General features: G+C 37.1%; 1 protein-coding gene across 1 annotated transcript in view; it reads left to right on the plus strand.

Moving 5' to 3' along the window:
* The first annotated feature begins 2,509 nt into the window (after positions 1–2,509).
* Positions 2,510–18,769, plus strand: part of LOC120772289 (putative fatty acyl-CoA reductase CG5065) — a 28,760-nt gene continuing 12,500 nt past the window's right edge. The window contains exon 1 of the mRNA XM_040100799.1: positions 2,510–2,762. The gene's annotated coding sequence lies outside the window, so the exon portion shown is untranslated. The remainder of the gene's footprint in view (positions 2,763–18,769) is intronic.

Consider the following 18,769-nt stretch of genomic DNA (forward strand, 5'->3'; position numbering starts at 1 on the left):
TTTGAATGACAATGACTTTGATGCTCGACTGCGTTTCTGATTGAGAGAATTCCTCAGCCTATGCTTCGTGATGTTATGAACAGCTTCGCAAATGGTGAGCCGTGCACGGGAAGGCCGCCATCTTGCTGATGTTATTTTCAAACAGTGATTATTTTCAATGTTTCTTAAATGCTTTTTAATGTAGAAAAATATTTTATGAATATAATTTTGATATCTATGTCCGTGTTTTTTTTACACCTACTTCAAAAATGCGGGATTGACTGCCGCACCCTGTACTTCAAATCGTTCAAATTTGATTTTTAGAGACAGATTCCAAACCGAAGGTTATTACTATTAAAAGCTTTCTGATTCTTGAGTTGAAGAGGCAAGCGAGACACATTTGTAGACACAAATAGAGAGAGGCTGAAATGCGTTAGTACAAAGAGCTTGACAAGTTGGCCAACAGGTAATGCCCGAAAATTCTAGGCGAAGATGCGGTGACTAACAGAAGGTTTCAAGATAAGAGAATACACTAGTAGAACTACCAGAGGTGGTCTAGTGACTGATATCCATAGTATACTGAATATGGAGGGAACACTTTTCCAGCCTACTGAAAGGCAGTGAAAGCATAACACCAGGAGATGGTGAACTCGACACCCCAATCGATGACGATGGAGCAGATGTTCAACGAAGAATAACTTTTGCCAACAGGTGCTACTTCGGACTGAGTAGGCAATTGAGAAGTCCTTTCTCGACGAATAAAAACCAAACTCTACAATTCACTCATCATCTCCGTCCTTCTATATGGTGCAGGGGCATGGACAATGACATCATCATGAGTTGGCGTTACGAGTTTTCGAGAAACGGGTTCTACGGTAGATTTATTGGCCTTTGCGTTTGACAACGGCGATTACCACAGTCGATGGAACGAGATATATGACATAATTGACCTAGCTGAGCCTAAACCTATACGGCTGCTATATATATTTCTGGCCTAGGGCAACACTAAGTGTTGCCAGGTGCAATCTGACATTTCCATTGGAAAGTTTGACATTTATTAGCATAACATCACTCAGAACGTTTTGTCATTTAATCGTGAATTGCTTTATTTACAGGGAATTAAAAAATTCATCTCGGCCAAAGAATGGAATTAACTCGTGAACATTTTCGTGCGATCATTTTTCACAACTTTCGACGTGGATTATCACGACAAGAGTGCATCGATGAACTAAAATCTTTGTATGGCTATGATGCACCATCCTATAGCACTGTGAAAAACAACGAAATTCAATCGTGGCCGACGCTCGCTCAAAGACGAATTACGTGAAGGTCGTCCAAAAACAGCCGTTGTGCCAGAAAACATCGGTGGCGTACGTGAACTGATAATGCAAGACCGTCATGTACCATACCTTCAGATAGAGGCATGCCTATGCATTTCTCCCACCAGCATTCTTTCGATATTGCATGAAGACCTGGCCGTAAAAAAGGTTTGTTCTCGTTGGATCCCGAACAATTTGACAATCGCTCAAAAAAAGGCTCGTGTGGATTGGTGTAAAGAAATGCTGAAAAATACGATCGCGGTGCTTCAAACGTTTATAAGATCGTCACAGGTGACGAATCATGGATCTATGCGTATGAGCCCGAAACAAAACAGCAATCGACAAAAAAAAGAATTAAAAAAAAAAACAAAAAAAGGCAAAAAAAGACATTTTCGTTGATAAAAATGCCTATTTACATTATTAGGCCAGAAATATATACAGCTTACTTTTATGATAATATACCTTTTGAATAATTAGTTATTTAATAAATAATAATTTAACATTATCCCCATTTTTTGACTTGAAATATTTAAATTTTTTCTTGTACTTATGTACATATTAATAATAAAAATAACATGAAATATGAAAAACTTGCAACTGTTATTTAAAATTGAAAAAAAAAGTATTAATATTAAAATTTTTAATTTTTATACAAATTTAGATTGATCATACGTTATTTTGTTTCCGAAATGAAAATTAAAAATAACGCAAGACACCTGCTATAAAATTTTCTTAATTTTTTAATTTTTTCGTTATTTTTTCATTATTTTTTTCTAAAATATATAAATTATACTTATAGTTTCATGTTAATTCAGATTTGAAAATTTTGTTTCAATATCTCCACTGCTTTTCTTTTTATAGGGCTTTTTTGCTTCTCCTGTAAAGTGATGTTACGTTGTTTTGCATTTCAGGTGACGATATACAAGTATATATGTTTTATTTACACCTATGTATACATATATACTCATACATTAGACCGCTTGCGCGTCTTCAACAAGCTGTTCCGTTTCGATTTAAAGTTGTACCTGTGCGAGCAGCCAGAGTCGCATACATACGTATGTACATACTTGTTGTTGTTATTTCCATGCTTACAAAATGCAAACCTACGGCTTGTAAGCCACTTGCTCAGCTTTAAAATTCATATATTACGCGCTTGTAACTTTTTTCGCTTTCAGCTGTGTGACTTCTAAGTGATTTTTCTTAAGTTTACCACTCAGTTCGCGTTTAGCATTCGACGCGTGCGGAATTACGACAATAGTTTTGGGTGTTTGCAAGCCGCGAATTAACAAGCTGTTAATATATGTGCGATATTTTGGCAAAAATTTGAAAAATTTCACAAATACATATAAAAATAAATTTTTGAAAACGTTTCACCACGAATTAAAGGATTTTTGAACACAACAAAAAGTGAAAAATCCCAAAAGAAAAGTTTTAAAAAATTTTTATTTTTGCAAATTTTTTAAAGTAAGTAGGAAAAAGTGTAAAGTGTCATGTTTGCTTTTAATTTCGTTACATTAAAATTTAAGATTTACTTTTGATGCATATATGTACATATGTATGTATATTAGAACGGATCGATTTTTTCCATAAAATCGCGTATGCGGGAAATGTTCTGCGGATCATTCTGAACAAGTTTTCCTAAAAGACTCCAGTTATAAAACTTGATACGACTCTGTTATTTTTTAAGGCGAAGAAAGTCTGAACAATCTGTTATATTTGAGATATGTGATATTGTTGTCCGATCTGCGCATCTATTTATTAAATATCATTCGTATATCTCAAAAATTGACGAACAAATTTTTAAAACTTGGCTCGAAACTGTTTTTAGACCTAAAGTCTCATAGGCAAGGTTGTTCAAAATAATCCGTAGAACATTTGTCGCATACGCAATTTTCCCCAAAAATTCTATCACCAAAAGCAAAATCCTAATGATAAAACAACTAATTTCAAAAGTAAAAGTGTTGAAAAGAGTTCGACGCAAGTAAACTATGGACAATCCATTAGAGAACTGACAAGGGTTATTTTTTTCAAGCGCGTTCGAAGGACGCAAGTACAGAAAAGCAGTTAGACGCGAAATAACATATTATTTGTCTCTTTTTATTATATAATATCTAACTTATATCCCAATATGTATTGAAAAAAGGCTCCATTTTGTATCTAATAATTTATTTTTGGGAATTCTGAAAAATCTTAACTTGCTTTTTGAACAAGCCTAACATTATGTTCAATGAATTATGTATTTTAGGCTGAGTCAAAAGGAATATATTTTTTGCTTGCTACTCAGGAAAATAGGTGCCTCGGCTCCTCAAAGAAACTATTTCTCAGTAAGAGCTTTTAATTGTAACGACAACGTCCTCCACATAACAGTTTTCTATTTTTTTTTCTAATTATCAGATAGAAAAACTCTTAGCTCGCTTCCAACTACTTGGAAAATATATTCTTTATAATTCTTGTTGGAAATTGAGTGCTCTACAAAAGGATCTCATACGTTTTTTTCCTAAATCTAACCATTTAAAAGACAATAGTGGTCGAGATTATGTTAAGGCAAATTATTTTTCCTAAGATTTTTATAACTCGTTGAAAAATATGTTATGCGGAGCTTCCATATAATACACATATAAATGATTGAGATGACGAGACGAACTGAAATCCTAGTGACTGGCTATCTATCCGTTCGTCCGTCTTGAGTAAAAATTGAGATATCCTGATGAAACCTGGTATGCGGCTTCTTTCGTGCAAAAAACAAATACGAGTTCGTAGATGGGCGTAATTGGACCACTGCTACTCCCCATAAAACACCATTAACCGAAAACCTATAAAGTGCCATATCTAAGCAATAAATTAAGATATAGAAGATCACACTAGCAAGGGACATCTATGTGAAAAAAAGATTTGAAAAAGTGAGCATAGACGCTGTACATATCCACTAAACCGCTTAAGCTACAATAGCCAAATACGTTCGGGACAAATTCCTTTAGCACCCCTACTTACCGTCAGTGTAAAAATGGATGCAATCTGATTATAATCTCCCTCAGTTCCCATATAACGGTACTGTTAAAAACTACTAAAAGCGCGATAGATCAATTACCAAAAACTCCAGAGACATTCAATCTTACCACACAGATGGTATTAAACAGCTTTTTAAGACCCGGTGTCAAAATTGGACAGTGGGCGTGGCACCGCCTACTTTTAGATAAATCCCATATCTCAAGACCTGCCGAAACGATTTCAGCCAAATTCGGTATATGACATTATTTTAACATTTATATGTCACAGTGTGAAAATGGACGAAATCAGTCAACAATCACACTTACTTCGCGTTATGCGATCTTTAGATCCTTTCACTTTCCGGTGCCGTTGAAAAATGCCGTTGAAGTATGCCACCTTATAATCACAAATAGTTCAAATCCAACGAAAACTGTTCAAGCCCCTAGCTACTGAATATTTGGACTCTGTGCTTATAGTTGACTTTACCCAAAATATCGATGAATGTGTGAGATATACTATATAATTGAAATTCGGAGAGAGTCCCTTCCTGATGGTGGTATGTCTATGTGCTACAAATGGGTTGCAACGAGTCAATACTTCCCTTAGCCTCCATATACCTAATACAAGGTGGATTCCAAAGTAAACAGGAATCTAGCGCCAACTGCTGGCGCCATCTATATATCGACTGATGTGTTAGAATCTGCTATATTTATCGATTGTCCAGTGAGAATTTCCTGACATTTCATTGATTGGAAGTGAAATTATTGCGTTTTAAGTGTCAGTATGTTTATGTTAGCGGTGCGAAAATTAGCATCGAACAAAGAGCCAACATTATTTTTTTTTTTTAAATTGGTAAAACTTTTACCGAAAAGTTTCAATTGATGAAACAAGTTTATGGCGATGTTTGCCTAGCCCATATCAGAATGGACGAGTGGCTTCCACGTTTTCAAAGTGGTCGTGAGGACATAAATGACGATCAACATGTAGGCCAATCAAAATCCGTGATCACCGGAAATTCCATCAAAACTGTGCGTGAATTCATCAAAAATCAGCCGAAATCATCATTGAAATTCATGGAAATGGAGTTGAACATCTCCAAAAAATTGATTTATCGAATTTTGACTCAACATTTGGGCTTACGAAAGGTGTATGCACGGTTTGTTCCGTATAAATTGACTGACGACCAAAAATTGCTCAGAATCCAACATTCGAAGGACGATTATTTAACCAAAAATCACATTTTAACTATTAACCACTCCCCGTATTTGATATGGCACCGTGCGACTTCTTCCTTTTCGGAAAAATGCATTTGTCCATGAAAGGAAAGCGTTATGCAGAGGTAGAGGACATTCAAAAGGCTGGCACCGGCATACTGGCGGCCATCCCGCCAACGAGCTAAAACACTCGTTCGACATGCTTTTGGACCGTGCGGAAGGCTGTATTGAAGCAGAAGAAAACTGTTTTGAATAAAATAAATTCATTTTGCCGTAAAAACCATTTTTTCTGTTTTTTTTCTTAGTCCTGTTTGCTTTGGAACGTACCTTGTATAAAGATTTTCGAACTTCTGCGTGACTTTATGCCGCATATATTGCCAATATGTGAGTTATCTTAATAAAATTGAGAGAGCGTGTTTTACTCATAACAGAGTATCTTTGACCTAACCCCCATATAACTAATGTCTGGAATTTCGAACATCCCGCTGACTTTACTCGTTATGACTGGTGATTGTATGTGAGGTAACTTAATGAATATTTTTTAGTATGTGGTATGATAATAGTTAATAGATAAAATGGGGTCTGCACTATGCCAACTCCCATATACTACATACATTTAATGATTTTTGTTTTTCTAACAATGTGTCTTCAGTGTATAAGTTATATAAGGTATATGTATATTGGTTTCCGCTCCTCTGGTTGAACTTTTACACCTTAAGGCATTTCCGTGGCTTTGATGCCTGCAAGTTGAAAGAGTATAAAATGTTCGGTTGCACCCGAACTTAGTCTTCCTTACTTTTTTGCTTAATTTTGCTTCATAATTATTATTTTAAACAACATTTTGACTTTTTTGCTTTATTTATAGGTATATACATATTTTACTTAAAACATTATTTGATAAAAATAATTAGTTTTTCAAGATGATTTCAAAATGCACTTTATCTCTCTTTTTATATATACTTATGTATATCCATATTTTATTTCTTATGTATTTATTATTATTTCTTCATGAAATATTTATTTCCTTGCAAATATATTATTTTGCTTAATTTCTTTCAAATTTTATTTTAAATTCTTGTGCTTTATTGGTTTTATATATTTTTGTTAATTTAATATAAATCAATTAAATTTTTTTATTTTTATTTTTCATAGTTTCTTTTATTTTATTTTGTACCATTTTCACAATTGAAATTAGTATTTGCATTTCCTTGCCTCGCTTTGGCATTTTGATGGCTGTTGCATGCCGCAAAATGCTCGCTGATTGCCATCATACATAAATTTCCACTTTACACCTGATGCTGTAGATCGTTTGATTAGATTATTGTTAACAGTAAAACAAATTAACTGTCTTTGGTTCAATAAAAACCGAAAGTAAAATCGCCGGTGGCAATGAGTTTATGAAGTTTATAGTTATTTCCCAGCTTGGAATAATAGACGCGCTGTGACCACTGTGCATTTTTATAATTTTAATCACTTGTTTAGGTATTATGCGAACAGATAGCGATCTCACTTAACAATAAACATCGTATGCATCTCTTCTTCTACTTTATTGGCGTGGACACCACTTAAGCCGTTATAGCCGAGCGCCAGACGTTTCTTTTTTTTTTTGCTATGTGGCGCCGATTGGAGAAGCGAAGCCAGATCCTTCTCCACCTGGTCTTTCCAACTGAGTGGAGGTCTTCCTTTTTCTCTGCTTCCCCCGGCGGGTACTGTTTTGAATACTTTCAGAGCTGGAGTGTTTTCCTCCATTTGGACGGCATGACTTTGCCAGCGTAGCCGCTGTCTCTTAATTCCCTGAATTATGTCAATATCTTTGTACAAATCATACAGTTCATCGTTCCATCGATTGTGCCATGTGGTTGCCATGATTGTACCATTAATCGAACTCGCAGCGCCGACTTATTAGATGTAACATCGTCTATGTCTCCGCACCATATAGCAGGAGGGGAATAATGAGAGATTTATAGAATTCGATCTTTCTTCGTCGAGAGAGAAATTTACATCTCAATTGCCTACACAATCCGAAGTAGCACGAGTTATTCTGCGTTGGATTTCGAGGCTGACATTGTTGTTGCTGTTAATACTGGTTCCAGAACCATTTGCTACGCTTAGACAATAGCCTAGAATTAGCGTCCATTGATAGTTAACCATCGCTCATTTCATTGATTGCAGGGTTGAGTGAAATAAGTCATTTCAAAAGGGTTGGTCAATAAATTTTATTGTTGTAAAATATTGGTATTCAGAAACATATTAAAGAATTTGGCTTGATTTCTAATGGACCTAGAAGGTTAGGCTAGGTCGTAGGCTTGATAAAAAAACGGTGGACAGACATTTCAACCTCAGGCTGTCAAAGACAGGGAAAGAGAGGAGTAAGTGACAAGATGATTCCACCTCGCATTCCTCCATACAGCTTTGACAAAGAGCGTCCGACAAAATATTTGGTTGCACCGCCTGTGTACCTATTGGACAGTATCGAGTCAGAAAAAATACAACAACAACTTCTTGCTAAGTGCAGAAGGATCTCGCAGTCGCACAAGTTCTGGTTGTTAATCAGCGCTTGCCGAGCTATGGAAATATGGAAAAAGCTTGAGCTATTGCTATTGAGGTCAGCGACTCCTTGACTAGTCATCAACCGAATTGAACAGTGGGCATAGGACCGTCCACTTTCAAGTAAAATAACATATATCGGACATTGCTCGTCCGATTTCAAGCAAATTCGGTATATGGCATTCTACTGAAATTATTTTCTCACAGTACGAGTACAGTACGACTGCAGCCACGCCTACTTCCCATATAACACAATTTAAAATTTCATTTGATTCTTTCACTTTCCGGTTAATAAATAAAAATGCAATTAACATAACGAAATAAAACTTTGCGCGAATAGTGCTATAGAGGAATGACATCTTATTATTAAAAATTGTCCAAATCGAACCAAAACTGGTCAAGCATCTACGTATCGAATATGTGGACCTCAGTATCTATAGTTGACTTTTTAACGAAAATATCGGTCAATATGTGAGATTTATAACTGAAACTCAGAGAGAATCTTTTGCTGACAATGGTACATATGTTGTGTATGTAAAAAATGGGTTGAATCGCGTCAATACTTGCCTTAGCTCCCATATACCTGATATAAGGGCTTGGAGTGTCACTTTGTACCGCTTACGTATGTATATCGGTCGATATGTGAGTTAACTCAATGCAAATGACAGAGGGTGTTTTGTTCATAATATTGTATCATTGTGCTTAAAACAGAATTTTTTTGATTCTTGCAAGTTCCAAGAGTATCTATAATTTGTTCGGTTACACCCGAACTTCGCCCTTTCTTACCTTTGTTACCAAACTGATACACAAAGTCGTCGTAAGCATTTGTTCCGAGAAAATGAAAGAACCAGTAAACAATGATTACCGCTAAACTAAATAGTACATATATATACATACGTATACACTACAGTAAACACATTTGTACGTACGCAGATACATACTTTTAATTGCTAACAATTTAAAGCGAGGCTAAAATTCATTAGCTTTAATACCGAAAATTGCTAATATTTTATACAAAATGTAGTTTTTCGTATTTTCACACAAAGTGGACCCATTTAGTGACATATATTCACATATGTAGCTATTTGCATGTGTGGGTATATAATGTAATTTACAGCAAATATATCAAAATGTGCTAATATTACGCAACTACAATTTTATGCATAATTAAATGAGTTGAGTTAAGTGCTTTCTAAAAGCTAAGCTTTTACATAGGTACTAATGATCATTAGGTCTGAAATAACAAGCTGTGTAGTTTAATTTCTAATAGTATTATTAAAAAGCTAGTACGAGTATATGCTATATTTTATAAGCCATTTATATGAATGGATTATTCCGATGATTCCGATAGAATAGTTAATAGAATTATTCAGCTTTAAGCTCGAAACTTTGAAACCGAATGGCGTAATCGCTATAATAAACTGGTTAAATTGAAGTTAGTTTGAAGTGATTACTTCCCAGACAACTAACAGTTTAGTCACCGGTTAGTTACCCAACAGGGCTACCAGAGATTTATGTTAGCTTTTCTATAAGTTTTTTAAGTTCGTTGATTCCTTTTTTACGCAAAGGCCAAAAGGACTGTGTGTATTAGTTAGTTTCCACGTTAGTTTTTTCAAAGTTCTTTGAAAGTGGTATAGTTGTTTACATTTTCTGAGAAAACTGACCTCAGTAGTTAAGGTTAGGTTAATCTGGTAGGCCAATAAGCCATGCATAAACCAGTTTCGTCTTTTGCGATACCAGATGGAGTTCACTTGCTAAGTCCAAGAGGAGTAGTCATCGTTTAGGATGCTTATGCTTGACGCGAATTTTAACAGACTCTGCGGCCTCTGGCAACATCAAAAGCTCCGTCAGGATTGCGAAGGATCTCTCCGAGCCATTCGATAACAAACGAAGTTTCATAAAAGGCGACTCCCTTTCCTGTGACTTTCTCAACCTCCTACTGGAGAAAATAATTTGAATCTTGGAACCAGTATAAACAATAACAACAACGTCAGCCTCGAAATCCAAAGCAGAATATCTCTTGCCATCAGGATTGAGTAGGCAACTGAGAAGTAAAGTCCTCTCGACCAAATTGTACAAGTCACTCATTATTCCGTCCTGCTATATGGTGCAGAGGCATGGACGATGACAACATCTGATGAGTCAGCTTTACGAGTTTTCGAGAGAAAGGTTCCGCGGAAGATATATGGTCCTTTGCGCGTTGGCCACGACGAATATCGCATTCGATGGAACGATGAGCTGTATGAGATATACAAGGACATTGCCATAGTTCAGCGAATTAGAAGACAGCGGCTACGCTGGTTACATCATGTCATCCGATTGGGTGAAAACACTCCAGGTCTGAAAATATTCGACGATATACCTGCCGGGGGAAACAAAGGAAGAGGAAGACCTCCACACCGTTGGAGAGACCATGTGGAGAATGACCTGGCTTCGCTTGGAATCTATAATTAGCACCACCTTGCGAAACGAAGAAACGACTGGAGCGCTGTTGTTAACTAGACAAGTAAAGAAAAAGAAGAAGCGACAGAAGACTTTTTAAATTATATTTCTTATGAAATTAGTATACGCTTGTCTTTCTGAAGTACATAAAGTGAATTTGGCGATTTTTACGATACGTGAAATTATTCCACAAGGAAGTTTCATTAAATTTTGTTTGCGGAATCAAATTTCTGTTGTCGAAACGTTCAAAATGTTAGAAAAGGCCTTCGGTGATACTTGTTTGTCACAAGCAAATGTTTTTAATTGGTATAAATTATTCAAAGAGGGTCGAGAATGCTTTGACGACGAACGACGTCCAGGACAGTCATCAACATCAACTGATGATCAACACGTAAAGAAAATAAATCAAGCAACAATTGAGAGTCCGCAACTAACAGCCAGTAATCTTACTGGAATCGTTGGAATATCAGAAGGATCAGTGAAAACCATTTTGAAAAATCAGTTGGCCTAAAAAAGTGAAAGCAGGATTGGTTCCAAAATCTGTCTCAATTTTTTCGAAAAACAGCGTCGCGATAATGTCTGTGAAACAATGCTCCGACTACCAGGATGTCATGAAATGTTTTATTATTGGCGATGAGTCTTGGATCTATGCTTACGACTTGGAAACAAACGATCAATCGGTCGAATATCGCGGCAAAAGTGAGCCGAAGCCGAAAAAACCACGTCAAAGCAGGTCAATATCAAGGTTATGTTGACATTTTTCTTCGATTATCAAGGTGTCGTGCACTCCAAATTCCTTCCGACCGGCCAAACTGTCAAAAAGGAATACTATTTGAGTACTACGTGGCGCTATTCGTAAAAATAGGCCGGGGTTATGGGCCGAAAACTCTTGATTTTTGCTTCACGACAATACACCGTCGCATACTGCGTTGATTCTTTGTGAGTTTTTCGCCAAATTTTCCACCAATATCGTGCCGCATCCACCTGATTTAACTCCGTGTAACTTCTGGCTATTCAGCAAGCTCAAACGACCGCGACTTTTGACGACCGGGGAAAGCGTTTTGAGTCAGTTGAAGACATTAAACGTGCATCGCAATGCGCATTGAAGGCCATTCCGGAAATTGACTTTAACAACTGTTTCGAAAATGGGAAAAAACGTTGGCACAAATGTATTGGAGCCAAGGCGGATTACTTTGAGGGGCACGACATAGATTTTGAAGAATAAATTTAGAATTTCAAAATTATGAACAAATTCTTACTATTTCTTCATGGAGATGATAATCTCTAATTGACTCGTTTAAGGATTGTATGATCAACTTTTTAAACACTCTCTTTAAAATTTAGCAACTTGGAGAGCTAGGACCTTAACTATAATATATATAATGTGTAAATTTTTAAATATTTCCAAAGTTTAAAGAAGACTTATATCGATACTCGGATGAGTAAATTACAAAAAATCTTCCGTGAAAAATTAAGGATATTTTGTAGGGACTTGGAGCACACATGAATTATTTTCTTAACAAATTCAGGGTATTTTTAAACAGAATATTTTAAGACGTAAACAACTGTTAATAGTTACCGTAAACTATATTTTACAAACTTACTTGTTAACTACAATTTACTTAGATTATAAAAATGTTGCAATACACCTTAAGCGATAATCACAATATTCGCCGCCAAGAAATATCAAATTTAAGATAATTAATCCATTTTGCATGCTTTCAATCTTAGCTACGTAGTTCGTAAATTCGAGTTCCTTAATCTAGACAATCACACTTCGGGCCGTGACAATAACATAAGGGCCAATACATAGCATGTGCATAACAAATTTGTAAAATTTATTAGGAATTTGGCACACCTTTTTTTTGTAAGTTACGTACGAAATTTCGCTGCAGGACAGATTTATTTTTAGTTTTCGCAAACAATTTTCCAATCGACTGATTATCAATAAACACTTAGGAGGGTTATGAAAGCTTTACGTAGCATATAACGATCTTTTTTTGCTTTTCATGCTTTTCCTAAAATTATAATGCGTGAAGTCTTTTTTGTTATTTTATGAATACATAAGTTTATACACACTTATACTTTTTTACTTAAAAAGCGTGCACCATTTCGAGGTTCCCTCTTAAAAAAACACAGAAACTTCAAATTTAATGGAGAATGCTTATTATCATTCGTAAGAACATTATTTGGCATTTATTTTTTGAAAATTATCTCTTTGAAGTGTTGACCACGGCTACGTCCATCCGTTGAATTCAACATTCGATAGCTCGTTCGAGCATTTCGACTGTTAACTGACGAATGACATGGGTGATGTTTTGCTCCAAGTCCTGAATCGCAGCGGCATTGTCCGCATAGACTTTAGACTTTACATATCCCCACAAGAAAGAGTCTAATGGTGTGATGTCACACGATCTTGGTGGCCATCCATTGATTGATTCGATGTGTGAGAAGTGGCGCAGTCTTGTTGAAACCAAATGTCGCCGAGAACATGGCTTCATTTTCAAGCATCAAATAGTCGGTTATCATGACGCGATAACGATCCACATTGACGGTTACGTTCTCACCCACATCATTTTTGAAGAAATATGGACCGATGATCCCACCGTCCCACAAACCACACCAAACCGCTGTTTTTCTGGTTGAAATGACAGCTCTCGAATTTCTTCACGTTGCTTTTCGTCGCAAATGCTGCAATTTTGCTTGTTTACATACGCATTGAACCAGAAAAGGGCTTCATCGCTTTACAAAATTTAGCTCGAAAACATCGGATTTTCTTGGAACTTTTCAAGAGCCTGTAGAACGAAGCGATATCGCTTGTGTAGGTCGAGCGGCTTCAGTTCTTTCACAAGCAGTACTTTGTACGCTTTCAATTTAAGATCTCGACGTAAAATTTGCCAAGCCGTTCAATACGTCAGTTCGAGTTGCTGCGAACGGCGTCGAATTGCCTCTCCACGGTCTTCATGTACACTCTCAGCTATGACTGCTATATTTGCTTCACTGCGTGCTGGACGAGGTCCATTCGGTCGAATATTATCCAATAATGAATGCTGGGTCTCAAGATAGATGATAGTGTTGCGAAGAGTACGCTCGGTAGGCCGATGATGAGCGAAGCGCGCGAAACACATTCTTTACAAAACGTGAATTTTCGTAATGCCAAACAATACTGAACAAAAATAACATGACAGCTTAACACGACTCTCGCGTGATACGTCAACAAAAGATTATTGAAGAAAATGCCTTTACTTGGATCACCCTTTAGCTTTCATACAAACTGTTCGATGAAAATCGGATACGACTCTTTTTATACCCTTTTATGCTTTCAAAAATGCAACCTGTGAAGGGTATCATAGCTTCGGTGTTGCCGAAGTGTTTGTTTCTTGTTTTACTTATTACTTTGCTTATTTATATTGGCTGTAAATTTTTAGCCGCAATTTAATGAATCATTGTCATTGCGAAACTACAGTCGTCTAAACGTGCGTATAAATGCCTATAAAAATGTGGATGCTATATATATATGTATGTATGTGTGAGTATATAAAAATTAAATGTATTTACCCTCTAATTAACTAGTTTGATCGTTAGATCACCACGTGCCTTAATAGCACATTTTTATATGTCTCAGGAAGTATATACATATATATATGTATATATAAATGGCGAAGAAAAGCAGTTTCACGGTGTAAAGAATATTTTTTTGGCATGTGGATTTAAAGAAGATATATGGACCACTAATCCCCTCTGCTCACAGAGCACATTACCGGTAACATTTTGAGGATTTAACGGCTTCTCAGCAATGGAGTGGGATTGCGTTAGTCCGCAAATCAAGATCGTTCCGTAAAAGATTCTATAAAGTGGATGGGCCTAGTCGAAGTTAATGTCTGATTAGTAGCCAACTGTCAGTTAAGTGCTGGTTAACTTAACGAAGACTTCTTCTTTCGGTAAATCAATTAGTTTTTTAAACCGAACTTAGCGGAGAGATGGGCTTTCATAGATATAGTGGACAGCCGTTTATTTATTATTTTCTAGATTACAGCTGCGGCACATATTGTTATAGGGTGGAGCCATACTTAACGCATACTCTCTAAACAGTTCTTCTTCTTCTTCTTCTTAATTGGCGTAGACAGCGCTTACGCGATTATAGCCGAGTTAACAGCAGCGCGCCAGTCGTTTCTTCTTTTCGCTACGTGGCGCCAATTGGATTTTCCAAGCGAAGCCAGGTCCTTCTCCACTTGGTCCTTCCAACGGAGTGGAGGTCTTCCTCTTCTTCTGCTTCACCCGGCGGGTACTGCGTCGAATACTTTCAGAGCTGGAGTGTTTTCATCCATCCGGACAACATGACCTAGCCAGCGTAGCCGCTGTCTTTTAATTCGCTGAACTATGTCAATGTCGTCGTATATCTCGTACAGCTCATCGTTCCATCGAATGCGATTTTCGCCGTGGCCAATGCGCAAAGGACCATAAATCCTTCGCAGAATTTTTCTCTCGAAAACTCGCAACGTCGACTCATCAGTTGTTGTCATCGTCCAGGCCACTGCACCAAATAGCAGAACGGGAATTATGAGCGACTTATATAGTTTAGCTTTTGTTCGTCGAGAGAGGACTTTACTTTTCAATTGCCTACTCAGTCCGAAGTAGCACCTGTTGGCAAGAGCAAACCTGCGTTCCATTTCCAGGCTGACATTGTTGGTGGTGTTTACGCTGGTTCCAAGATAGACGAAATTATCTACAACTTCAAAGTTATGACTGTCAACAGTGACGTGAGAGCCAAGTCGCGAGTGCGACGACTGTTTGTTTGATGACAGGAGATATTTCGTTTTGCCCTCGTTCACTGCCAGACCCATCCATCTACTCTGAGCTATTTGTACAAAATGCATATAAAGCTTTCTTTTGATCGTTCCCAGCGGTCGTGACATTAACTCGGCCTCGGATTTATATAAAGATAACCCCAGCTTTGCAAATTCGTCTGCCTTTTCGTTGCCGAAAATGTTCCTATGACTGGGAACCGATATTATGGATAGGTCGAGTTGACATGTCAGTGATCTTAAAGTTTTCCAGCAATTGTTTACTTCACTTCTATGGCTATCCGTGTATATGGTTGCTTCTGGTGTTCACCTGTGGTTATTCAATAGAATTGTACAGGCCTTCTCTATACTTAATATTTCCTCTTGGAAGCCGTTGGCTGAGTTTGGTAGACGGACATAAACAGAGATGTCAAGATCATTGAAATATACTCCTGCCCCCACTCCGCAATGCATTTTGAACCCATCGATATATGTAGATAGAGGTTGTATCCTCCTCCCCAACTAAATTTCTTCTACATTCCCGTATATACTTATAGTGTATTCTCACCTGAAAGTGACTATTGAAATTTGACCTTTGAGAGGATTCCAATTCAGCTAGGTTAAGCTGGTTCAAGGTTGGTGCTACTACATTATTTTCTGTTCTAACTTCCTAATTAACTTATCCATAAGGCCGAACTTTCTGCTACATTCCGAGTGATCTCATCTATGGGCAGTTGATGCAGAAGCACATTAAGCGCCTCACTGTGCCCTGCACAGGTTTCTCTTTGTATTAAATCGCGATTGGAGCAATGTAATATTTACAGATTAGTAAATTTTCGTACTGTTCAATATCTTGAGACGTGTTTGGCTAAGAATAGGACAAAAACTGAAGGCGGTCGACCTTCCCAAGCGACATCGTTTCGCTCGATGGGCACTTGAAAAGTTCGAAGAAAATCCGACTTTTTCGAGGCCATTTTTGTGCTGCGATGAGGCCCATTTCTGGCTGAATGGGTATATAAACAAGTAAAATTGTCGCATTTGGGACGAAGAGCAAACCTGATGAGATTCAAGAGCTGTCATTTTATCCAGAAAACATAACGGTTTGGTGTGGTTTGCGGGCCGGTGCAATCATCGGTTTATATTTCTTCAAAAATGATGTCGATGAAAACATAACCGTAAATGGCGACCGTTATCGCGCCAAGATAACCGACTATTTGATGTCTGAAGTTGAAGCGCGTGATCTCGGCGACTTTTGGTTTCAACAAGACGGCGCCACTTCCCACACATCGCATCAATTAATGGATTTATTGAGAGAACACTTCGGTGAGGAGATAATTTCACGGTTTGGGCCAATCGATTGGCCACCAAAAACGTGTGATATCACACCGTTAGACTTTTTCCTGTAAGGATATGTAAAGCTCCAAGTATATGCGCACAATTCCGCTTCGACTCAAGCCTTGCAGCCAAAAATCGAGGGTGTTATTCACCAGTTACCGGTCGAAATGCTCGAACGAGTCATGGAAAATTGGACTCAACGGATGTACCATCTGAGACGTTCAGATGAGAACATTTAAAAGGGATGATCTTCAAATGGAACACTCTTTATAATAAATCAATGTACATATTTCTGTTAGACACAACATTTTCCCCAATAAAGGCTACCTACACTTTGGAAAACGAAAACATTACTTCTTGCACACACTGTAGTACTTCGGTAGTGAAATCCATTCGTTTGTTTCGCACTACTTTTTCATGCATTTTTCATTGTTATTGTTTTTGTTGTTAGTGTTACAATTAAATTTATTATAGCAAACATTGTGGCTGATACAAGCGAGTGAGTAGCCATGTATGATTACAATAATCAAGTGCAAAATAATTGGATTGATCTTGGCCACTGGCATTATTACGACACATCGCAACATTGTCCGACGAAGCGGAGAAACTAGTTAAACAAACGAAATACAAATATGTACTCGTACATACATACATACATACGTATATGTATACATACACATATGTAATTGAAAAAGTGAATCATAAAAATTACAAAACACTAAAAGTACACAGCAGGCAATAAAAGTCAGCAAGCTTAATTACACACACATATACTTACATAAAAGTTGCTATAAGCGCGCTTATCCACAGTGTATCAAAAAAGTATAGGAATCCTATTGCGTATCATACCTGTACAAACAGTGTGCCATTTAAAGCATTTAATGCATAAAAAGACTTCTACTCAAAGCCCCAGGATCTTTACAGTACTTTAAAAAGCTTAAAAGTTAACAGTCTCGTTAGCAGCCAACCGTCTGCTGAGTTCTGGTTAACTAAACCAAGACTTCTTCTTTCGGTAAAGAACTCATAACCAGATATTGAAAAAAACGGCCCTTAGTCATTACTGGTTCTTCTTTATTGGCGTAGATACTGCTTACGCGGCTATAGCCGAGTTTACAACAGCGCGCCAGTCGTTCTTCCTTTTCGTTTTTCGAGGCTGTTTTATTCTTTCGGTAGTGCTTTTTACGTAGCGGGTTCCATATCCAGCCCACAACCTTGGGGAGAAGATGTTTCGGCCTCTCACTTTAGCTCGCTTTCAAAGGGATGTTTTTTAGCTATCCAGAGGATACTTGGTCTAAGACCGGAAGTCATGAGCTGCTTAACCCTTTTGTAAAAGAATCGATTCTGCCAATTCCCAAGTGAATGGCGTTCAGAGAACTTTCCTTGCCTGCTTAAACTTCTACACATGGCTCCATCCTCGCTACTTCAACAATTATGAACGCCAATGTGTTATATCCAGACGAAAGCATTAAGAAACCTCTCCTTACATATATGTATAGGAAACCTGTGTTATCTTAAACATTCAAACGAGTTGATCGAACAGCTTCTTGTTCGTTTTTGTAAATAATACTAAATGTAGACAGTCTCATTCAAGGTGTCGACGTAGAAAAACTTTGGGTAATGTTTCAGGTTTATACTTTCAGAATAGAGAACATGGACCAATGACAAATTTAAAGGCTTCGAGAATTTATTCTCAACCCTCATAAATCGTAAATGAAAATTATCTTTTTTGAAACCTCGATTAGTGTAAAATAGTTTCGAAGGTCTAACATCGTACAATGTATCTAACCAAGTTTAGATCCTCATAAGTTAGGTAACATACCAGATTATAAAATTAAATTTTGAATAACAAAGTATTTTAGAGTTTAAGATATAAAGTGTAACAACTTTTTTTCTCAAATTTCTGAAATGTTGCCAAGAGAGGTTAGGTTACGTTAGGTTAGGTTAAATGGTCGATCCTAAAAGGGACCTCACTTGGACAGCTTATAATTTACAGGTATAATAAGCTTATAAAAATTATCATGCAGGATCTTATAACTGACAAACCGCTTTGAGCATTTCACAAATTAGTTGAGGTGGCCAATATCAGTTTCGGCTCTCCTAGCTTGCCGAAGGTATGACTGCCAAGATGTCTAAACCTCTGTTTTGCTAAGGCTGGACAATG

The sequence above is a fragment of the Bactrocera tryoni genome, chromosome 3, assembly GCF_016617805.1.
Source record: "Bactrocera tryoni isolate S06 chromosome 3, CSIRO_BtryS06_freeze2, whole genome shotgun sequence".
NCBI lineage: Eukaryota > Metazoa > Arthropoda > Insecta > Diptera > Tephritidae > Bactrocera > Bactrocera tryoni.